Source organism: Equus przewalskii, chromosome 29 (assembly GCF_037783145.1).
Source record: "Equus przewalskii isolate Varuska chromosome 29, EquPr2, whole genome shotgun sequence".
Classification (NCBI taxonomy): domain Eukaryota; kingdom Metazoa; phylum Chordata; class Mammalia; order Perissodactyla; family Equidae; genus Equus; species Equus przewalskii.
The window spans coordinates 41361087-41385243 of record NC_091859.1 but is presented as its reverse complement, the minus strand read 5'-3'; the positions used below and the strand labels follow the sequence as shown (position 1 = coordinate 41385243).

At 61.5% G+C, this 24157-nt stretch overlaps 1 protein-coding gene across 1 annotated transcript in view; it reads right to left on the bottom strand.

Annotated features, from left to right (window-relative positions):
* Window positions 1-24086, bottom strand: part of PRR5 (proline rich 5) — a 54649-nt gene extending 30563 nt beyond the window's left edge. Inside the window, exon 1 of the mRNA XM_070600498.1 lies at window positions 23930-24086. The gene's annotated coding sequence lies outside the window, so the exon portion shown is untranslated. The remainder of the gene's footprint in view (window positions 1-23929) is intronic.
* Window positions 24087-24157: the final 71 nt, after the last annotated feature.

The following is a 24157-nucleotide window of genomic DNA, read 5'->3' as shown; positions in this document are numbered from 1 at the left end:
GCCCCCTGCCCCCTGCCCCCTCCACCTCCATCAGACAGGGCAAGATGGCCTTGCTGCCCTGTCTCACCTCCTGGGCCTCTCCTGAAGCAACGACCGGGCAGAGCAAGGTCAGGTGTCCCCAGAGCCCCGGCCCCATGTCCTCCCATAAATGCTTCCCCTGAGTCAGTGGGGGGAAGGGCGGGCTGACCCTGAATCTCAGCCTGGGAAGGGTGCTCAGAGACCCCCCAACGCTGTGCAGAAGAGAGAGCTGAGGCCGAGAGCCCATGGGGTCCCCGGGTCCCCTATACCAGGGTGTGTGCACCTTACACTCCCCTCAATGGCAGAACCGAAGCACATGTCCCCTGGGAAAGGGTCCCATCCCACGGGGTGAGGGTGGGCCCCAGCTGCCCACTGGCTGACTCAGTCAGAGGCAGTATAGGTCAACATTCTCATCCCCACGAGAGACAGGAATCTTCGACTCAGCGTGTAGGAGGCAGTGGGGGCTGGCTCAGCCCCCGGGCCGGGCTCTTTCTGCTGAATGACCCGGCTGGGATGGTGTGCCAAGGCCAGGCCGACCAGTAATGAGCTGCTTTTGTGGCTCCAGGAGCCAAGAGAGCCCCAAATAAGGTGTACAAGAGCCTTGCAAGGAGACGCCGTCCAGTTCAGATCAACCGGCGTTTCCCGAGCACCACTCTGCGCCAGACGCTCCCCTCGTCCTGGCAGGCAGAGTCAGGACGGACAAACTACGTGACTCTGAACTCAAAACCCAGGGAGGGGAGACCGACTCCCAGAGCCTGCCATCCCCAAGGCTGAGACCCGCATGGCCTGACAGGTCTCCCCTCCCTCGCCGGCACCCTGTCAAGCCCACGGTGGTTTCTCTGTCTTTAGAAACATCTCTGGACCCTGTCTGTTCCCTCCACCTCTACGGTCACCTCCCCAGGCCGGGACAACGGACACCTCCAAACTACTCTCCGCCAGGCCACACAGGTCACCAGACAAGCCCTCTTCCACGTGGTGGCCGGAGCGATCCCTGGCACACCCACGTGCTCCCCTGCTTGGAGCTTGTGGCTTCCCTCTGCCCTGAGGATGGAGTCCAGAGCCTGCAGTCCTCGGAGGGGCCCTCTCTGTCCCTCCCCTTGCTCCCCCAGCCCCCAGAATGTCTTTCAGCCATGGCCATCTCCCCTTTTGCTGACCGCCTTCACTCTGGGTTAGGCTCAGGAATTGCTCTCTGGCCATTTGGTGACCTTTCCCATCCTGTGCCGTAAGCCAGGAGGGCGGGGACCATAGAAGGGCCTCACTGCCGCTTCCCGTGCCCAGCACACGCGGGCCCGCGGTGAACATTTGGTTGAATGGATGGATAAGCGTCTGTCTCACAGTAGGGAACAGACTGAATTAGACCGTATCGGTGCAAACGCTTTAAAAAAGGTGCCACAGCGGAGAGACGGAGACGGAAGCATGGGAACTGCCACTGGTGTAATGCAGCAGAGCAGAGCCCTTGGGACCGGCCGGCACCCTGGGGGGATGGGGCGAAAGATGGTTTCCCACGGGCAGCAGGCTCTCTGGGGCGAGGGCGGCTCCGTTTGCTGAGCACACTCGGTGGGAAGAGCCTGGGCTGGCAGGGCCCGGCTGGAGGCGGGAGGGAGACTGGACAGCTCTGGATAAGAAATCGAGGGAAAACGGGAGGTGCGTGGTAAGGGCAGCCCAAGGCGGGAGGCAGGAGGAGGGGAGGAGAGGAGGGGCTGGGAGGGGGACTGGGTGGAAAGGGGGCTGCGGATGCAGCGGGGGTCTGGGAGAGGTGGCCAGCAAGAAATTCCAGAGGCGGGAATGGCCAAGGGACTTAAAAGCCCCATAGTCAGTGTTAAGGAATGAGCCGTCACCGCCCCCTGACCCCAGCCGCAGACCTTAGTAAGATCCGTCCACACCCACAGCCCAGCGCTGGGTGCAGTGCAGACTCGGAGGCGAAGATGCTGCCTTTGTGTTCGGGCTGGCGGCAGGCAGAGGGGGATGGGGATGCGGGCTTGAAGCCCAGGGGAGCAGCCAGCCCCCCGAGGCCAGCGTCTGAGGCAGAGGTCAGGAGGAGACAAAGCCATCACAATCCCCCAGGGCCGGGGGCAACTGACGGCCTAGGGCCAGGTCCAGCCCTGTGTCTGCCCCGCACAGCCTGCAGTGTCGGGGAAAGCCTGCATGTAGCCAAGGTTTTACAATGGAGAGATTGACAGAGAAATCCTGATTTCTGGCTTCCTGGGAAGCATCAGATGACGGGCCTCCCGGGTCTGAGGCCCCACGTGATGGCTCTGGGCTCTTGCTGAGCTGCCGCCCCCGCAGGCAGGCAGGAGGGCTCCAGGTGCCCACCGGGCCCTCCATTCACTTATGGGGCCTTCCAGACCCGTGGGGGTGGGGGATTGAGCGACTGTACTGGAGGGGGTGGCCCAGGGCAGGGCGCGTCTGTGCCTGGGACTCAGGGAAGGGAAATGCCCTCTGTCAAAGGGAACGGAGACCAGGGGGACCCATTCATGGGTCCCCAAAGCTGCCAGAGGGACCTCGCTCCGAGACCCGCACCTGGCCTGATGGTGTCAACCTTTCCTCTCCCACGACCCAAACTTCATTCCACACCTCCCCCGGCCAGCAGGGTGTCAGCAGCTGGTACAGGACCCTGGTCCCCAGGGGGGACCCTGCTATCCCCAGGGCTTGTCCTTCTGATGGAAGAGGGAGCTGTTGGCTTGGCAAGCGGAAGTGGGGTTCACCCAGCCCTGCTGCCAAGCAGGTGACCTCTATGGCCTCAGTGAGCCCATCTGGAACACGGATAAGGTCCAAGGTTGGGGGGCGCTGGCCTTCTCCCCCACCAGCAGCCATGGGTGAGTCTGAGGGGCAGGGGAAATGAGACCCCCCTAAAGTCCTTTAAAGGCTCTGTGCTCGCTGTAGACGTGGCCAGAGATGGTGACCCAGGAGTCTTTGATCCCTGAGGTTTGACTGTGCGAGGCGCTGGCCCCCAGGTTTCGTCTTCACGGCACAGCACTGAGTCCTGCAATAACCTTCAGGCTGGGCCTGGCCTGCTGGGAACCGGGAATCAGGGTCTTTGAGGGCGGGGCCTGAGGATTGCTATCGAGCATCTCAGGGGAGCTCGTGGTGCCCTGGGCTCTGCAAACCGAGCACGGCTCAGCCCCTCACCCCAGAGACAGACAGCCTGACCCCAGGGACGGAGGGGACTGCAGGACGTCAGGGCCGCACTGGACCCCAGGACTCGGGGCTTTCACCGGGACGTGTTCACCAGCTCCATGTCACCAGCCTGTACGGCGGGGGTGTCAGCCCACCCCTAAAGGGGCCAGGTGGGGAGGGGGCCCCGGGCCTGGGGAGCAACAGAGAGGCAGGACAGAGGGGCGGCCACTTCAGACATTCTGCCCCATCTAGTCCTCGCGAGGCTGCCAGGCAGGGGTTAGGGACAGAGAAACTGAGGCTCTGGGAGGCTGAGGCACCTGCCCGAAGTCAGAGTCAGCCAGCGGCAGGGCTGAAGCTGGAGCCAGGCCAGCTGAGCGGGAGACACAGCGAGCGGCCAGCCCTGCCCTTCCCGCTGGCCCTGACCACAGCCCTGGCGCTCCCAGCTCTGGGGGGCACTTCTGCCCCCTGGTGGCGAGGCTCGGTGTTCCCCCAAAGCTAACTGGGAAAGTCCCCACGGCTGGCTGGGGAAGCTGCGGGTCAGTGGGCTCTGCCCCCGGGGGGTCCTGGACACCCAGGGAGGGGCTTAGCGATGTGCCAGGCATGGGGAGCCACGGGGGGAGTGCTGGGCCCCTCCCATCCCTTCTCCGGGTGACACACCTGCCCCATGAGGGCACAGTTCACGAGGTCAGGAGGCGCAATGCCAAGGGCTTGGTAGCTGCTGGCTGTGATGTCCAGTGGCAGAAAGATTCCCGAGTCAGGGCTACCAGGTGAGCCCACATCCCCGTCAGTGACCCCAGCATTGATTGGGATGGGGCTGGTGACCTCCGACGGCTTTGCAATGCACCGGTTCTCAGTGACCGTACCAAGGCTGGACCACTGGTCATCGTCCAAGGCTGGAAAGGTATGCGGCCCATCAGAAGCGAAACCTGTTGTGTTTCATAACCATGGGGGCCTCACGGAGGCTGGTACTATGCCTTGGGGGGGGGGCACCAACACCAAATCCTCAAACTGCTCCAGAAGAAATGTCCCCTCCAGTGGCCTCAGAGCCAGCATCAACTATTATTATTCCCATTTCACAGATGAGAAGACTGAGGCAGAGTGGGGTTAAGCTGCTTGCTCAAGGGCTGTCAGCTAGAAAGGGCTGGGGCTGGGGTACTGCACTTCTGTGAGATAAAGCTCACCCCCGTGGGCTCCAGTACACACCACAGACACATTTATTGAGTACCTATTGTATGCAGGCACTGTTCTGGGGGTTGGGAACACAGCAGGAGACAAAAAAGACGGGGTTTCTCCATCCAGCACCTCCTAACACCGTCCTGTCCTCCTCGCCCTGGCACGGCCCGGAGGGGTGAAGACAGGCCATCTTCCCTTGAGTTTCCTCTCCAGCAACTGAGCCCACCCCACCCCACCCCCCGCCACTAGGACCCCATCAGGACCCTTCCCCACGCCGGTGGCCTCGGTCCTCTGCTCACGGGACGCCCTTCCTCTAGCTCTCGATCCCAGGTCTAGGGCACGTGAGGAGCTCCGATCAGCAGAGGTCCCTTGTCTTAGACACGATAACCCCGCAAATGCATCCACATGAGGCCCTCTCCCAGCCTCTGCTTCCCATCCCTAAGTGAGGTCTGGGACAACGAGCTCCCAAGGCCCGCACCTCACACGTGTCGTATCACCCTGATTCTGGTCTAGACATAGGTGCCCCCTGGCACAGTGAGGGCATTGGCAGAGCAGGAGCCTGGCATGGTGAGGGCATCGGCCGAGCACAGCCTGGCATGGTGAGGGCATCGGCAGAGCAGGCACCTGGCATGGCTGAGATGCCAGGCTTTCCGATCTCCCAAAGCTGGGGCTGCTGCTTCCCGCTCGGCCACCTCCCTGTCAAGCTCCGTGGCCTCCCTGGGCCTTTCTCGTCCTGGAGTGTCCCTCCCAGCATGAGCGTGAGCACTGAATGGGAGCAGAGGTCACGGCTGATGCTCGCGGAGCACTTACTATAGGCTGATACAGTGCAGCATCCGCCCTTTCGTTTCCATAGCAACTCTACAAGGAGGCAGCTGTTCCCCTCATCCCAGTTTACAGGTGAGCCAGTCAGGGCCCTGAAAGGTTAGGGGACTGGCCCAAGGTCACACAGCCAAGCCAGGATGGAAACCCAGGCCACCTGGCTTCAGCCTTGGTGCACTCACAACCTCCTACGCTGATGAGGACGGCGCGTCTGCCAGGAATGCAGCACAGAGCAGCCTCTGAATAAACAGCAGCTGTTTCTTTCCTTTAATCAACATGACGAACAGAGGTGACGTCGGCAGAGGGCAGGTGGGGAGAGCTGGCCACCACCCCCCAGGTGCACCACTCCTCCAGCCTCCTGTCCGGAGACAACCCCACCTGCCCCGTCCAGCAACGCACACTCGATCTGGATACAGAAAGAACGATCTGCCTGCTGGGCTGAGTCCTGGGGTGTCCAGATGGCTTGCCTCTTGTGGGTAGAGCTGTGTCCCCCAAAAAGACATGTTGAAGTCCCCACCCCTGGAACCTGTGAAGGGGACCTTATTTGGACATAGGATCTCTGCAGATATGATCGAGTTGAGATGAGAGCATCCTGGAGTCAGGTGAGCCCTAAATCCAATGACTGATGTCCTTACGAGAAGCCCATGCAAAGACACGGAGGTACAGAGACTCAGAGGGAAGATGGCAAGAAGGAGACGGAGGCAGAGACTGGAGCGATGTGGCTGCAAGCCAAGGAACGCGGGCAGCCCCCGAAAGCTGGAAGAGGCGAGGAAGGATCCTGGCCTGCCGACGCCTTGATTTCAGACTTCTCGCCTCCGGAACTTGAGAAATAAAGGTCTGTTTTAAGCCACCCCGTGTGTGCTAACTGGTCCAGGCGGCCCTAAGACACTAGTGCGTGGCCTCTCCCCACACAGGGCCTGCACCCCCCCAGGCCCCGGCTTGGCTCTCCATGTCCAGCAGACCCCATGCCAAAGGTGCAGAGGTCGGGCCCCGTCTCAGCAGACTGGAGACAGCTTCCTTCCCCTACTCCCGCTTTAGCCAGCAGGAACTCGCAGACCCCAGGAGATGGCAGGTGAGCAGTGGCCTCTGCCCCAGGCATCACGGCTCTGCCCCCACACCAACAGCCTGCCACGCTGCGCTGTGCAAGCCCACCCAGTGCCCACCCAGCACCCGCGCTCCCGATGCACATCCTGACCTGAATGCCTGCAGCAGCCCCGCGAGGCAGGCCCAGCACCACGCCCACTGTGCAGACACGTAGACTGAGGCCTCGCAGGACAGAGCTGGCTGGACTGGGCTGGACTTCAGCTTTCTTTCTCCCCAAGGACGCGCCTTGGCCAGCAGCCTTTCCTAGAAGGACCCTTGGAAACAAGGACCACTACTCAGGACAGCAGGATGCCCGCTGAGAAGGGAAGGCCCAGGGATGGGGGAGCCTGAGATAAGGAGCTCACACAATTGTGGGACGTGGGCCTCAGGACGCCTTTTCAGTCCTGCCTCCCCACTGTCCCACCGCCCGAGGCAGGAGTCACTCTTCCCGGTCGGGAATTCAGATCCAGCCGAACCTGGGAAACGGTGCGATCAACACGTGGCTCGCCTTCTCAACTCTGTACATAAAGCCCCAGGAGCCCAGTGAGGCGGTGACGTTGGGTGGACGGGACTCCGCCACGTCCAGGGCTTTGCTCCTGGAGCAGGGGTGTCCACCCTGGCCTTCCACTCGCCATCCACTCGCTCTTCTGCGACCGAGAAATCGTTATTTACAAAGAACGGGGTTCAAAGTCCACGAAGGGACGGGTTTAATGAAGGAGAAACTGTGGCCAAGGTTGCTTGGAGGGGCTAGGGGGTCCTGTCTCCCCATGGGGACAGGGCTACTCCTGACTGAGTGCCCGCCCCAGTGGGCCTGGCCCATGTCTTCCCACGGCAACAGGTGGACACTGAGGTCCCAGATCCAGAAGTCACCTGCGAGGTCACAGACTGGTGAGGGGCAGGGCCAGGATAGACACCACGGTCCCCATTCCAGTCCCCGGCTTCCACCCTGGCGGGTTGTGGACTGAATGCAGGCCCGTTCCTGGAGGAGGCAGGGCCTTCCCCACCTGAACCCCGCCCCCCACCACCACCCTGCCCTGCTGGCCCCATGCCTGCTCCGCAGCTTGCCCACCCCTCTGGGCCCCGAAGCCCCTGTGGGCTCAGGCCTCCTCCACCACTGCCCCCGAGCCTGCAGCCTGCCGGAGTCCACCTTGCTGCCAGCGCAGCCTCTGGTCCCTAGAGGTGACCTCCCTCCTGTTCCGAGGCTTCAGCCCAGGCCCTCCGCCTGCAGGATAAACTGCAAACTTCCAACTTGGCATCCAGGACCCTCCGCAGTCTGGCCCAGCCTTCCACTCCTTCTGCTTCTCCTTCATCTCTTGCTAAGCCCCTGCAGGCCCCTTTCTGCCCCCGCTCCCCCCGACCACGAGACAAAGCGACCGCTTGTTCTCCAGACCTCTGCCTGTCTCCCACCTCCCAGCCTTTACCCAGGCTCTGTCCTCAGCCTGGGGACCCCTCCTCCCTCCTCTCCTCTGGTTTCACTTTCAGTGACTATAATAATAATAACAGCGACAGGCAGCAGAGTGTCCTGACTTGTGGTGTGGGCTGTGGAGCCAACTGCCCGGGTTGGATGGTGGCTCCACCAGTTAACAGCTGATTGCCGTGGGCTGATGAGTTCTGCTAAACCGTGCCTCAGTTTCCTCATGTGTAAAGTGAGAATCATGACCCCACCTTCCTCCCTGGGGATCCCGAGGCTGTGAATGTATTCACAGATGTAACACCCTGGGTGCCCATCAGCATCATCACCAGCTGGCCCCCACTCCACATGCCCAGTCCTCCGGCTTTGCCCGGGCCCCCGACCTGGCCGTGCGTCCTTTCTGCTCTTGACCCCACTCGGCCGACAATGCCCAGGGGATCTTCCCTCTGCCTTGCGTTAGGATCTCGGGACTGGGCCCTCCTCCTCCGGGCCTGCCTCCTCCATCAGACTGCGCGCTGCCCGAGGCGCTGGCTCTTGTGTGCAGAGGCGCGAGGCAGATGTCCAGTGGACACCGAGAGAGGCTTTCTTCTTGGCCTAACTTCAATTGGGCTCCTTGGAGCTCTCTGCTGAATGAGGGCTGACCTTGGGCTTCCCTCTCTGTCCTTGTAGAATCCAGTTTGAGCAAGAATACTGCTGAGTCAGTTTAGTGGCACCCCCCGCCCCCATCCGCGGTATCTGACCGCACTGATGTGTTATCGCCCCGGCCTGCCTTCAGCAAGAATCCCCCTCAGCCCAGAAGTTTCCTCCTAGTCCTGTACGTGCAAGGCCCCCGCCCGGCTCCTTGCCTGTCATCCACCCCCTACCCCGACCCAGTCCTCGTCCTCACTGGAGCAGAGTTCAGTCCAATCTCCCTCCTCCACTGCAAGATCCCACCCGAAAATCAGAAATGCAAAGAGCTCTGAAAATTCAGGTTTTCTTCCAGGGCTCGTTGGGCCACAAAAGCCGATCAGAACTGAAGCGAGGCTATTCAGAGGCCTGTCCAACCCACTTCGTGCAGATCTTGTGCAAAACCTCCCCCGGGACGCGGCCCTGATCCCTCTGCCGGGATATGGACAGACTGCATTCTCCTGCACAAATCCAGCAGGAATTCCGGAATCCCATCCGGCCCGAGGGGCAGGGAGGGCCCGAGGTCTGCAGGATGGGGAGGCGAGTCACAGAGCTGGGGGGTGGCTGAAGGGGACTCCACCCAACTCCCAAGATGCCCTGGGACTCAGCGGGGACTTCGAGACGGGTCCATGGCAGGGTCCGAGCGCTGAAGCAGGAGTAACACGCACAGCAGTCGTATTATTTTGCACTGACCACTCAAAGGTCAGAGGCTGGATGACTGAGGAGACTACACAGCCTGAAAGCTCCTTTCCCACAAATCTCCTAGAAATGCTGGCTGAAAGAACAAGAAACGTCTTCTCAACGCACACCCGAGCTCGTCAGAAAGCGAGGAAAATCGCCAGGGGCCAGAACGAGAATATTATCATTAACATGATCTTATTACTATACTTACACCGTATTTAATACTGCTTTTACTGAAAGCCAGTATAATGCTCGAAACAGGCAATAATTCTGTACGGAGTGACGTTCTCAGTGCTGAATGTCGCAGGCCCGCTGGCCGCTGCAGCAGCCCCATGTGGTGGACACCACTGCTGACCCTTTCACAGATGAGGGACCGGAGCCCATCCCACACTGGTGGAGCTGGGATGCAGGCCCAGGCAGGCTGCCTCAAGAGTCTGGATTCCTAACCGTTACACTCCACCAGGTGCAGCCTAAATACAACAACAGTTCAGTGGCAGGACAACATTGTGAACTAAAAACCCAGGAGTTAAGGTGCAGGTGCGGTAACCTTGGGCTAAAGAGACGGGGTTGAGAGAGGGAGGTCAAGATTAGCATCAGGAGAAGACCCTGAGCAAGCAGGACGACGGAGACGCAGCTGAGCTCTTCACAGAATGCCGGGGTCTCGAGGGGCTGCACCCCCGATAAATGGGTGGCCGAGGAAAACATCTCCCTGCTGACAAAGACAAGAAAACTTGTCTGTGTCCACCTGAGCTCCAGGCCGGAAGAAGCACGCAAGGTTCCTGAAGACCTGAAGCCCTGGGTCCGCCCTCACTGGCGGTTTGAATAGGTTTGAACCTCACTAGGTTTGAATTGACAGCGCCTGGGGCCGGCCTGGTGGCGCAGCGGTTAAGTGTACACATTCTGCTTTGGCGGCCCAGGGTTCGCCGGTTCAGATCCCGGGTGCGGACATGGCACCACTTGGCAAGCCATGCTGTGGTAGGCATCCCACATAGAAAGTAGAGGAAGATGGGCATGGATGTTAGCTCAGGGCCAGTCTTCCTCAGCAAAAAGAGGAAGATTGGCAGCAGATGTTAGCTCAGGGCTAATCTTCCTCAAAAAAAAAAAATGTTGTTTGAATTGACATCACCTTCACGGGGTGGAGAAAGTCTAACTAATTAACATCAAAGTGGCCCCAGGCTGAGACAGCCCTAGGCTGCGCAGAGCCATCAGAAAGATGCTCTGGAGGAGCAGGTCCCTGAGCCAGGCCTCCTGGGATTTCCACAGAGAAAGCCTGGCAGGAAACAAACTATGATCTCGAATTACAGAACACACAAGGAAGCAGGCCACCAGGAGGGAAGGAGAGCAGATCCACAGGATGAAACAGCACGAAACTCCTGAGAACTTCGGCCAAAAAACTACTGGAAAGAGACTGTGAAATGAATTTCCTTAACATAGTCAGAGACATAAAAGGAAACAAAAATAGAACAAGAAGTATGAAAGCCAGCTGCCTCTCAGGAAGCCAGAGGCCTGGGCGTGGGTCACAGCGGTTCCAGCTTCCTGGGCACCTGCCTAGTTCTGAAAGGGGATGGGAGCTGGCAGAAGGGAGGGTCATGCAGTCCCAGTGTCGATGGCCCTGGCCTTCCCCGGTGTTCCGCAGTCTGTGTAAAGTCCCGACCAACTCAGGCAAGTGCCCGGGTGTGTCCAGAAGGGTGTGAGGCATCGAAGCCCACTCCTGTCTGAGTCACGGCAAAAACATCTGCTCCGCACAGATCAGATGCTCTTCACGGTAAACGTGAGCTTTCTGCTGCTCCACGCCCAACGAAAGCCCAGCTGGGAGAAATAACGTTCGCGGCGCGTGGTCCACAAGGTACACGGTTCCCCCGTCACCCTGGATCAGGGCCTGCCGAGCTGGGTCCCGGAGTCCCTGGAACCTTTCAGGACCTGGGAACCGCTGGAGTTGTGCGCACGGTTCCTGGGTGTGATGTGCTTTTTGTTAGGGAGAGGGGTGTGGCTTTCACGGGCTTCTCTGAAAGGGCTGGGAGCCCACCTCAAGGGGAAGCCGAGAATCAGCAGGGCCCGTCTCTGAGGAGCACCGTGGTACCCAAGGGTCTGGAGCAGAGGAGGGAGGTCATTATTTGTGTATTAGACACACACGGCTCTATTTCACTGAGGTGAACTCTGCATGGATTTTGATGATAACACACGGAACTTCAGTCAACTCAAGGTTATGGGGCCTCATTGGGTCCCCCTTGCAGACCTCCCTCCCACCCCCACAGTGAGAAAGCTTGAGGACCCTGCTCCAGACACTCGAGCCGGGCCACAGGGGCATTGAGGATGCTGCTTACCACCTCACATGGGGACCCCTCCCAAGGATTCCCAGGGGATCATCCCTCAGGTCTCCTTACCAGGAAAAGCTGTGCATTTGCCCTAAGGGCGTTATGAATCTAGTGAGTGATCCTCTTTCCCTCTTTGCTCTTGTTACTAGGAAGCTCAGGGCCAAAAATAAGTCCATATTTCACAGGTATCTAGGGCCTAGCATGCTTTTGTTTTTCTTAAGTCCAGGTACATCTTGATAATGATTATAGCAATAACATGACCACAGGTATTGCACTGTGAGCATTTTCTAACAGCCAAGCACAGCCTGAGGGATGCACGAGTACAACTGCAATACACTCTGATACACCTGTTGCCAGTCCTGCTCTGCAGACGGGGCTGCTGAAGCTGCGTGAGGTGAGGTGCTATTCCCACAGCCCACAGGGGAGCATCCAACAGGGCACGTCCCCTGGGGCCCGAGTAGCAGGACAGCAGCAGCAACCACACCCAGTGGCCGGGGGCGGGTGCAGGAGGGGAACAAGAGACAAGAGGATTCCACTCCCACAGTGTCTGGAAGGAACGAGGGGAGGGGCACTGCTCCCTCGCCCCCTGGGGGCCTGACCCCTCCAGCCCTCCTTCACACACCCCTCCTTACACACAGTGTCACGGTTCCTGCATCTTCCTGGTCCATGCACTTGGTTTGAGTTTGGGAACTGACCCAGGCTCGCTAAGAAGGGGCATCTAACCAAACCCTCCCGGCCCTCTTTTCCTACAAGAAAGACTGTTTCAACACCATAAAAGCAGGAGAAAGTAAGGGGCGGGGCTTCCCAAGGGAGGAGGCTGGGTGACCTTGTTCCGACCTTGCCTCCCAGGCCCTTCTCAGCCCGCTCTTCCCACAGGAAGCCAGGCCCAGGGGCCCACCTGCCTTAGGTGTCCATTCTATAGAGGGGAGACTGCACACAGGTCACCCCTGAGCAGGACTGTCCTGACCTGTGGGCCAAAGGAACAAATGCTAAGGTCCTACTGAGTGCTGGGCACCTTCTCGGGCAGCCCTACTAGTCAGAATTCCCCCGACAGGGAAACTGAGGCCCAGAGGAGGGAACAGACCAGATCTGGTTGCCCTGTGGGTCAGCAGAAGGGCTGAGGTCCAGCCCAGCCCTCGGAGGCCACACAGCTCACACTGTCACCCTAGCCCGCCATCGAGTCACCAGTAATCAGGAGCACCTACTGTGTGCCAGAGCCGTTCCCCAAGGGCTGCCATGCCCCCCTCCCTGGAGAGTCAGGGGAGGGCAATCATGGAGCACGCCACGGGCGGAGGGCTCCAGGAGCCTCAAGAAGGACACTGACCGCCAGGAGCCTCCAGAAGCAACATTTCAACCTGGGCTGGAGGGCTGACCTTACCCAGCAGGACCCAGGTGGGGCGCAGACAGGGAGGGGACCGACCCCCAGCGTCCATGAGGACACGGGCCAGGGATCAACAGGGGCAGCTACACGTCATCCCGATGGACTCTCACAACAGTCCACCGGGAGGGCCTCTGGGGGGGACGGTGCAAGCCCACACAGGCAGTCAGGTGACGCTGGGGCCTCTGGACCCCTCCTCGCTCCAGCGCTCTTGGTCCCACTGCTGCTGCTGTCCCCCCACCTGCCCGGGGGTGCTTACACTCAGACGGCTTACACTCAGACAGGCAGACTCTCCCTCTGGGACGGGCCAGGCACCCCCAGAGCCCGGCGAGCTGGATCTGGAATGAGGCCAAGTGAGGGCATTCCCGGGGGAGGGCAGACGCAGCTGGGGAGGCTGGGGCAGGGTCTCCGGGGGTGTGAAGGGCGTGAGGCCCAGGCAGAGGGCCCAGAAGGCTGGAAGCAGACTGGGTGCCGTGCTGCTGGCCTTGGGGAGCGCAAGGGGGTTTGGAGGGGAAGGTTTCAGGAAGACCACCGCTTGGGGTTCAGACCTCCCGACTCTGTGAGGCAACTCTGCTCCCCATCCCTTCCCTGCCCCCCAGGCCTCACCAGCCCCCAGGCCCGGCCCAGCTTGGGTCTCCCGCCTGGTTCCAAGAAGTGAGAACTTGGGGGCGTCACGTGGGGTGATGACATGACCTCACGAGGCTGTGGCAGTGGTGGAAAGGACCATGGATGTGAAATGAAAAGGGGGCCGCTGGGAAACCACTCTCCACCGGGATCCTAAGACAAGGCCCGGCCCGTAGCTCAGGCCCTGTGAGCAGAGGGGTGGGGGCACACGGGGCTTGTTTAGTTGAAAAGCCCCAGGCCCGGCCCCCAGTGTGCCCCTCTGACCCAGGCCCTCCTGGACCCACAGAAATGTAGGAACCCCTTGTCTGTGGCGGGTCAGCCCAGCTGGCCTCCTTCCAGGCCCTCTGGGGCCCCAAGAGCACTGGTGCAGTCACCCCGTCCTTGCCCCTCACTGCTCAGTCGCTGCATCCTTCCGAGCCTGTCTGTCCGTCTGTAAGACGGGAAACCCAGCTCACAGGGTTGCGAAAGGACAGCACGACTTCCGGGTGTGACAAGGCTCGTGCACCCCCTCACCTCTCATCGGCATGCACGGATCGCTCCACTGAAGAGGGCCACCCGTTCCACCTGCCCCGACTGCGTGTGGCGTGTGCCGGGCTGGGCGGGGGTCCTGGGCGCCGCGGGACGACGTGCCAGCCGATCAGGTGCGGTGCGCAGAGCTGAAGCTCAGGGAGACGAATCCCCGAGGCGCACAGTCGCCCAGTGACGGGGCCGGGGCCGGGGCCAGGAGTGGCGGCTGCACACGGGGCCGGGCGCCTGCTCTCCTTGTCGCTCAGATCTTCTCGGGAGTCTCTGGTTTTGAGAGACGGAGGCCTGGGCTCCCTCTCTGTGGTCCCTGGCACGGGGGGCAGACAAGGCGGGACGGAGGCAGGACCTCTCTGCCCAGGGAGCTGTAAGCTGTGTAGCTGCTCTTGCACTGGTCCAGCCCACAGGGACCTCCCCAGGCTTCGCCACAGGGATGAGACAAGAGGGTGACATGGGGTCCCAAGCTCCCAGCCCCCTGCAGGGAGCCCAGGCTGTCAGCCTCTCTGAGGCCTCCTGAGCAAATGAAAATGGAGGTCAACATCGTGGGGAAAGGCGCCGTCCTCGGAGGCCAGGCCTCGTCCATGTCCACATGCCTGCCCTTCACTCTGTCTGCCATGACCTTCCCTAAGCCTGGTCTGGTTAGCCAACTCCTGTTCATCCTGCAAAACCCTGCTCAGGGTAACTTCACCCACAAAGTCTTCTCCATGAGCCCTGCCCCACCACACACTCATCTGCGTTTGGATAACAGTACTGCCCAGGCCACCGGTGGCAGGAGGCACATTCCTCAGGAGGTTCAGAGAGTGAGGTCCCTCACTATTCAGGACATGCTCCTAAGTCTTTCCTTAGCTGGCTCCTGGAGTCATAACCTGGCTAGCAGCTACTTAGCACTCAACCAGGCACCGGGCCCGTCTCCACGACATTCCCAGGTGGGGCAGGCATTTGTAGCCCCCTTCACTGAGCACCCAGGGACTATGAGGGCAGAGCAACTCCCCAAGGGCCATTCGCATGACTCCTCCTTCTCATCCAATAAGCATTTCCTGAGAACCGAGCAGACGCCGGGCGCTGAGCTCAGAGCTGGGTTCGAATCCGACCTTGGCCCGTCTCCTACCCTGTGCCGGCTCCGTGTCCATTTGGCCCTCACAACTGCCCTGGGAGGAAGGCAGAAGGCAGGGGAGAAGAGGACGTCCTCATCTCACCAGTGGGGGACGGAGGCCACCCCAGGCACACATGGAGTCCAGAGCTCAGCGTCCCAGGCCACACCTGGTGTGCCCGGCCCAACTCGCCCGCCCAGCCGAAAACCCGCAGGGGGCGGGAGACCCTCACCCTCTCCCGGTGAAGCCAGGGAAGGGGGCCGGTGGGCCCCAGGTGGACCTCCTCTCCCCTTATCCCCTCGCCCACCCACCGCCTGCAGGGCCTGTCGGAGCCTCATTCTTGTCCTGAGCTCAGTGACCCCCATGCCCCGCCCACACCATGGCCTGTAGCCCCTGAGGCCCTCCTGGCCTTGGGCAGAGGGACCAAAGTAATGCCACTGACCTTGACCGTCCGCAGAGGCGTCTCCCACTCCTCGGCTGGTTCCTCCCCCCACCTCCAGATAAAGCAGAAGCTGCCTCTGCGCCGGCCGCCCCCGTGACTCAGTGGACGGGTGCGTGTCCAGCCGGCCTCTCCGACCACCCCCGGCCGCTGCCCGCCCCTCGGGGCTGCCCCTGGGCTGCTGCTCCCGGCTCCTCCCCGGGGATCTTGTGAAGTAAATGCATTTCCCGTTTCTGTGGATTCTCCTTCCCAGAGCCCCGTCCCCAAGGGGCCTCCAGTGCTGGTCTCGTCCCCCTAGCCACCCACCCTGGGCGATGGCCCAACCACAGACGACAGGACCACTGAGCCCAGTGGGGACTCAGGGCTGGGATCCACGGTTGGTTCTGTGAATGGCGCGCGTGTGGTCTGTGATGTCACGTTCTAACCTCTGCTCTACGAATGACAAAACAGGCCCCGGAGGCTCAGTGACGAGCAAGGGCTGCGGGAGAGGCCAGCCGGGCTCTGGGGACAGACTCGGACCCGACACACAGCTCCGTCACTCACTGCGGCTTGGCCTCAATGTCCACGTCTGCATAATGGGGACACGGCAGGGCCTGCCCCACAGGATTGGGGTAAGGGCCTCAGGGCCCCTTAGCGCACAGAGCCTCCCCAGAGGCCGCTGGTGGGTGGACGCCGTCGGCCGAGGCAGCTGTCAGAGTCTGCCAGGAACCCTCCCGCCAGTGACTCAGGACCACATCCAGCCCTCCCCCTGCAGGGTCTCTCGCCACCCCCCCCACCCTCCTCCAGCTCTCCATCCACACAACACTCTCCAGCCCCGGCACACCTGCCTCCCCAGCACACCAACCTCCAGCGAGGCGCCCCCTTCCCAAGCCCGCAGGCTGGACCACAGGCCTCCTCTGGGCTTCCCTCCGTGACAGCTCCGTCAGCCTCCGCCATCAGACTGCGTCAGGCCAGTCAGATGGAGAGGCAGACCCAGCGGGTAGGGGCTGTGTCCTCATGGCACTGGTCTCCCAGGGCTCGGCACAGGCTCTCACGCCCGTGCGAAGCCATCTGATGGACTCTAGAAAATGTGAAAACCACAGAACAGTGGGAAGAGGCAACGACCCCCAGAGAAAGCTTCCGCTGCCGTCCCGGGGCATCTCCTCCCCGCCCTCCTCCTGGGCCCCGCTGCGAGCGTCTGTCGGCCGCCACCGCGAGCGCCCCACGGACACGAGCCTGTCACCTGCCCGCTTCCCTCGAACGAACGAACGCTGGGCTCACAGGATGGATTGGGGTCTGAGAGCGGGTGGCCACCTAGGGCCACGCAGCTCGGCGCTCCTGACTGCCAGGGCTCTGCACACCCCTCCACGATGGTCTCTGGGGACCCCAAAACCTTCCTTCCCACTCCCTGTCCAGCTGGATGTCCACCGTCTCTGAAGGCAGGGGAGCGGTGGCCGGTCTACAGGGATGGGTCCCAGAGAGGCCGCCAGTCACACACGAGCACACCCTACAGATTCACTCCTGTCCCCTTCCACACGTGCCCCGAGCCCAGCCCAGCCCCGGACGTCCGACACTCACTCACTCTCCCGTTTACTCATCAGACGCTCCCGGGGTCCCGCTCTGTGCCAGCCCCGCGTGGAGCCCTGGGACACAGAGCCTGCCCGGGAGCCCCAGGCTGAGGGAAGAGACAGGCGCAGACCACACCAGCGCGAGGCACTGAGTGCTGGATCGCAGATCTGAGCAAAGCTGCCGGGGAGGACGCAGGGCAGCCAGGAGGGCTTCCTGGAGGAGGAGGGCCCCTTCCAGCAGGGGCTTGAAGAACCAACAAAAGCCCCCAGGGGACAAAGGGAGGAAAAGCGTTCCAGGCAGAGGAACAGCAGGAGGAGGCCCAGAGGAGGAAAAGTGGAGAGCCCGCGGGAATACGACATAAGAGGTGACCTGCGTGCAGGGGCAGGCAGTGGGGGAGTGACAGGAGAGGACCCCGGCTACCCCCAGGGTTCCCGCCAATGGCTCACAGGGGACCCAGCGCCCTCCCCCAGCTGCTGCGGCTCCAGCAACCAGTTCCCTTCAGAACTCAGCTTAGAGCAAACCTCCACCTTCAACCCTCAGATCCACAGGCCCCCAGGCGCCAGGTCGCGGTTACCTCCTGGGAGAGCCGACTGAAAGCCCGCGGGGGCCTCTCTGGAAACCAGACCCGTTCCAAAGGTCAGTCAATGCCGTCAGACCCACGTGAGGATGTGACAGAGAACAAGGACACAGGTACGATTCTCACTTGAGAAAGCTGAGTTTACTCCCAATTCACAATTTGGGGACCAAGACTCAGAGAGGCAGAGCAACCTGCCAGAGGTCACACAGCACCTCAGTAATCAGTAAGTGGGCCCAGGCACTGAGCCCAGCCCTCTCCGGTTCCAGGGGTTACCCCCACCACAGCGTGAGTGTCCCCCATGGGTCCCCTGGGGCCCAGAACGCTGGCCCCTGGCCAGTGCACCCAGAGTGTGTTTTATGAATGAGTGAACAAAAGAATCTGAACCCCCTGCTCTTCCTCCCACACGACACGGCAGTAGGAAGGCGCCATCTGCCACTGTTTTTTGTTGTTGCTGTGATTCTGAAAACCAAAAGCACAAAGCTGGAGCTGCGGCTCCATGTGGCCCCAGGGCGGACGGACACTCCGTGCCCTGACCACCAGGGCGGGCGTCAGACACATGAGGGCCGAATCTCTGCTCAGCCACCGGCAGACCCGACACCTGACCCGTCTCGCCCCTGCTCTGGGCCTCGGTGTCCCCACCGCTGCACGGAGGTGCGACAGGACCTACCTAGCGGGTGCCAGGTGCCGTGAGGACTGAAGAGGTGGGTCCTGCAGGGGTGGGGGCGGGGCTCCAGCCCGGGCCTCACTGCCCGTGACCTTGGCGGCCGAGTGAGCTCTGAAGCCGTCAGCACTAGCCTCGTGGGATGCCAAGGCCCCGGGGGCCGCCGACTGGCTCACACATTACGAGGCATCCAGGTGGCCAAAGGGCAGAGGTGCCGAGGGGAGCTGGGCAGGGGGCTCCCGGGCTCCCGTGACTCAGCGGGACGCAGCCCGGCCGCAGCTCCAGGGAGGGGGGAGTGGCCCCCGCGTGCCCCCGTGCAGGGAAGCCCAGCTGCGGTGTCTCTGATCAATATTTTATCAGCGCTCACAGAGCGGTCCCCAGGAAGGCGCTGCAGCTGCGAGCCCCACAGCACCCCTTCCTGCCCAGACAGAAGGAAGTGGCTGGGTGGGGTGCAGGGTGGGGTCAGGAGCCCCAGCAAGCTCATTCCTGCCCCACGGTGACTTCAGGTCAGCTCAGCTCAGCAAATGCCCCAGAGCCTCGCCCACACACTGCCCCGCCCTGTGCTGGGTGCTGGGTGCTGGGTGCTGCGCCCGGCCCTGCCCTTGGACAGCTCTCATCTTCCTCTTCACCACGCCCAGAGCACCGGCCCCTTGGCCCAGTCAAATGCCCATCCTGCTGGCCCAGTGCCACTGCCACCTCCTCCAGGAAGTATTCCTGGTTCTCCCCTTCCCACTGTGTGACCTTGGGCAGGACCATCACACTCCCTGAGCCTGTTTCTACAACAGAGCTGATGATCCCCACTCGCGGAGGACATGATGAGATTGTGTAAATGAGGGGTCTCCCAGGGCCTCGCCCACAATGGAGACGCACTCTAATTGGGGGAACCGGATGTCAGCAATCAAATCAGTAAATATTATTGAGGGTGTCTAGGGGTGGGACACAGGAGCATATAGGCCTGGCTCCTGCCTGCAGGAGCCACAATTTAACTGGGGAGATAGGACCCAAATAATGATAATAATGACAACAAAAACAGCAGTAACAATAGCGACCACGTTTCAAGCCCCTGCCATGTGCCAGATACTTGCCATCACATCCTCTCTTTTATTCCTCCAGCAGCCCCACGACGTGGGGTTCCTACCCCATCTCACAGCAGAGCAGGAACCTGAGACTCAGAGAGGGGCAGGGCACGACCCGAGGTCACACAGCCTGGTGGGGCTGACTGGCTATCCTGCTGGACCTTTGGGGCGTGACCTCGGGGTCCATACCTGCTTTCCACATCACTGCCCACGTGGAGGACCCACTGAAAGGGGGATGGTCCCAGATGACGAACATCCACAGGACAGGGTACGGTGCAGCCACTCGAAAACCATCCTCGCTATTTAGGAAGTACGGGACCATTCAGGAACAGGGAAAATGCTGGTAGCGTGACATCAGGTGACAAAAACAGGATACGAAACTTCCCATGTGGTGTGATGACCGTGCAAACATAGTTCTATGTCAAGATATAGTTATTGAAAGAAGACTGCAAACGACACACAAAAATGATGACATTCAGGAGCCGAGGGTGCAGGCAAGAGTGGGGTCTGTCTTCCAGACTTCACACAACATGGCTATGGCGGTTTTACGATTAAAATGTTTCCTTAGAAATAGGATGGGTCCGCCTCAAGGATTGACAGGGCACCTGCCGCCCGCCCTCCTCTGCTGAGAGCTCTCCCAGCTCCCAGCCTCAGACGCAGCCTGTGGGAGGGCGAGATGGACGTGACGGGGAGCGATGCAGAGCTGGGACCAGCCTCCCCGCCTCCGCACGGCGGCCTCCCAGCACCTCAGACCCAGCACGGACACAGCCAAGCGCAGGATCTTCTCCCCCCCGCCTCTCCACGTGGAGTCACTGTACCAGGGACCATCACCACCACCTACTGAAATCCTAGACTAACGATGATGGGGGCTCACAAGACAGTGAGCTCCCCATCACGGGGAATAATCAAACAGGGCGGTATGTCTATCCACCAAGAAGTGGCCTCAATGGCTGGCTTTCAGGCCATCTGAATCAGACCCAAACTCACGGGCCATGCGACCTTGGACAAGATGCTGACCTCTCTGTGCCTTACCTTCCTCATCTGCACAATAGGATCACACGGGGACCTCATAGGGCCTCGGAGGGTAAAATGAGGGCAAATACGTAAACTTCTAAGATGCCTTCTGGGTCGAGGGCATGTGGAGGGCTGCATATGCGCTGACAATGATTATTTCACAGCTTTACCTCATCCCCCCCAGCAGCTAAGAGGGCAGAAATCAAAATGCCCATTTTTCTTCTGAGCTCCAGGCTGATGGGTTTGCTGGAGAAACTGCTTTGCAGGATAAAGAAGGCCTTTAACCCTGCCAGCTGATGGCACAGAAAGCAAAACCTTAAAACTTTCCTGAAAATGAGCAGGACTTCCACTAGAGTCCAAGGAGTCTACCTGGGCAGCTCCTAATGGCCAGTGTCTTGGTGACGACCCCTCACCTTCAGGCTCGGGGAGGAGGGGGTTAAAAGTGGGTGGGCACACCTCGTGCCAGAGACCCTGGGTCTGAGCCCCAGCCCTGCCCCCCGCTGCCTGGGTCTCCAGGTAGCCACTTGGCCTCTCTGAGCCTCAGTTTGTCCGTCTGATAACTGGGCCTGCGTGACCACCTCCCAGGCCTGCTGCAAGGAGTAAGTGGGATGGAGCCTGGGAATTCTGCCAACAGGGCCCGGCATGCAGTAGGCGCTCAGGAAACATCCCTGTCCTTGTGGAGGTAAACCCGCCGTGGGGTCAGAACCGCGTGGAGCCGTTCTCCGTGCTGAAATGAACTGCGTGTGTTTTCTGGATAATCTTTTCAGAAGGGACCTGCCCTGGGCCCGCCCCCTTGCCCAGCATGTAGGTGTCACTCGTGAGGCAACAGCCTTTGCAGATGCTCCCTGGCCCCTGCTGGCTTCTCCTCCCAGCCACCTGGAGCTGAGGGTCCAAGGCTGCAGCCAAGTTCCCTGGGCAGCCCCAGCACTGAGGTTGCTCCCCCGAGATTTCGGGATTCCAGAGTCACTAGAACTGTGCTCACATGCAGATTTCAAAGCCCCATCCCACCAGGTGCTCCCCGACCAAGATGCGATTTTGAGACATGAAAGAGGGATATGGTTCAAAGAAAAAAGGAGGGTTATGTTGTCCCCAGGAAGTCACCTCCTTGTTCCACTAACCCAGGTTTTCCTAACAGCCCGAGGTTCCAGTTACCTCTCCCGACTCTAACCCGGGAGACGGCTGGTCCTCCTCGGCGCCGGATGCTGCCAGCCACTGCCAGCCACCCGGGTTTCAGGGCGAGTCTCGAAGCAGGACGTCCGACCCTGCAGCTTGACCCCGAGGACCACTGCACCGCAGCTGCCCTGACAGCTCCCCATCAGATCGCGTCTGTGGCCTCCCCGTTTCTGCACGGGTCTCTCTGCCTCGCTGGGGACCCCCTCGCCACCTGCCCAGCCCTGAGAGGGCCCGCATGAATGAGTGAGTGAGTGAGTGAAGGAACGCCTCTCCCTGTCCCTCTACGGGTGGCCGCCTCTCGAGATCTCTGTGCTCCTCGCAGACGTCCCGGAAGATGATCCTGTTCACGTCCCTGAGCGCCCACAACCTGGGGCACCTGGGAGGCCCCGGGCTTCCTCCTGCCTTCTCCTGGCCCGGCCCCTCCTGGGTCTCTGCTCTCCTGACTGCCGGGAGCCACCCGGGGCCTGGTGTCATCTCTGGGGCCTGGTCTCATCTCTGGGGCCTGGTGTCATCTCGGAGGCTGCCTCGAGCGACAGCCGGCTGCAGCAGCCCAGACAGATCCCATGAAGGGCGGCCGACTCCACTGGGCGATCCTGCTCGGTCATCCCAGGCCTTTTAAGCCATCCATTAGACACACAAAAACCCATTAGCCGGCAAATGTTTCTGCACAGACTACTTTTCCTGCTGGTGAGAGTGATCCATGCGACTGTCCCCAGCACCAAACAGTGAGACGGCTGAGACGCACAGAGTGCCAACCACCCTCACGGCTGGCTGTGGTGCCACAGTCATGGTGGGCTTCTGACGCGCCGGGCATGGAGCCTTTCTGGATCCCTGACTACCTATAAGGGTGGTTATAGGATGTTTCCAAGTTTTCCAAAGAGGAAACTGGGGCCCAGAGAAGCACAGTGCCTTGCCCAGGGCCACACAGCCAGCCAGTGGTGGGCCTGGGATGCTGACCCCGGTCTGCCCGCCTCTAGAGCAGTCCCCCTCCCCCCAACACACACACAATTTAAACAAAGGGCTCAGGATCCCAGACCTATTTGGCAGGAAAATCCCTTGGGAGTCCTAACCTCTCCTGAGGGATGGGGACTTGGGCTCCAAGAGGGGGAGTGGCTTGCCCAGGGACACAGCAGGGCCCTGGCCCCTAGGATGGGCCCCTCTTGGGTCCACTCCACTGTCCGCCAGCCAGAGGGAGCCACATGACCTTGTCCCACCATCCAATGCCACCTCCCAGCGGTGCTCACACCTGAATGTGCATGGGGGGAGGGAGGGGCGGGCAGGGTTGCAAAATGCAGATTCCTGATTCCTGTGGCCCCATCCGAGGTCAGGAGTCCAGGAGTCCAGGAATTGGCATTTTATCAAGCACTGTCATTAAACAGGACAATCGGGGGTCCCCAACCCCTCGCCCAGAGCTCCCCGCTTGCCTCCCCAGAAAGGGCCTCAGGTTGGGCCCAGCGCAGGAGGTCCAAGGGCCACAGGGAGCTGCCCTCCCCTCCAGATGCAGTCCAGTGAAGGGCCTTCGGGATCCCGGGGAACTCTGGCACCGCCACACTCTCGCCAAGAACCCCAGTGCTCATCACCTGGACCTCGACAGCCATGACACGCGGCCCTCACGGCAGCTCTCACTGCTGTCCCATGCCACGGACAGGAAGTGGAGGCCGCTTCCAGGAAGTGGCCTGCCCCCCCCAACCCGGGGTGGGGGTAGGGACCATCCCCCAGCCCTGCAAGTTCTCCCCTACCTTGGCTCCATGGGAAGAAATCTTAGAAAGCGTCGGGCCCTGCTCACGTGAATAGCGTCTAGTGTGTGACCTGATTTTGCTGGAGGCCCAGACCCCTGACCAGGCAGATCTGGCCAGGGTGCCACCTCTCAAGGAATGTGAGCAGGGCACCAGGTGCTGAGGGCACAGACCCATCTGCTCCAGCCCCGGGGCCTCTGCCCTCAGATGTGCCTGCTGCCCCAAACCCACTCTCATGCTCTGCAGGGCCAGTTTCCCGCAGGAAGGCAGCGGGAGGCCCAGGCCAGAGGCCAGAGGGGTGGGGCGCCCGCCGCGCCAGGACAGGGTTCCAAGAGGTGTCTCCCTTCCTCGATCATCCTTGTCTGCCCTATTAAGGGGGGCAATGGAAAGAGAGGGGAGACGACCGATGCGGAGCGGGCAGTGTCGGGGAAGGATCTGAAAGCCAGGCGGCTGGACAAGCGGCTGGATGGACACGCAGAGACCCACCCACAGAGACGCAGAGAAACTCAGAGACACAGAGGGGAGGCAGCGGGGGCGAGAGAGACATTGGAGAGAGGGTGGGCTCGGGTGGTCCCGGGAGACTGGGGGTGGGAGACGCTGGACCCCACCCAAGGGGGCCGCCCGACCCCTACCCCACCCCATGTCCCCGCACTGGGCGCGACACGCGCGCGCGCGCGCTCGCGCACACACACGCCACTCCGCCCGCGCCGCCCCGGGCCCCCGCCTTCCGAGGGGCGCGCGTGCCGCCCTCGGCCCTCCCTGTGCCCTGCCCCGGCGTGGCTACCGGGACCCGTCGCCGCCGCTCACCTTGGTCCCCGCGCCGCCACCGCCGCCGCTGCCACCACGCAGAGCTGGAGCCGGGACCGGGGGAGGGGGCCGCGGAGGCCCCGCCCCACCTCGCCCCGCCCCGCCCCGCCCCCGGGCCGCGCAGGGGCGCCCGCCGCCGCCACCGCCACCCCACCCCGGGCTGCCGGCGGACGCGCGAGGCGGCGACCAGGGCCGCGGGCACGCCCACCGCCCGGGCCTGCGGGGCTG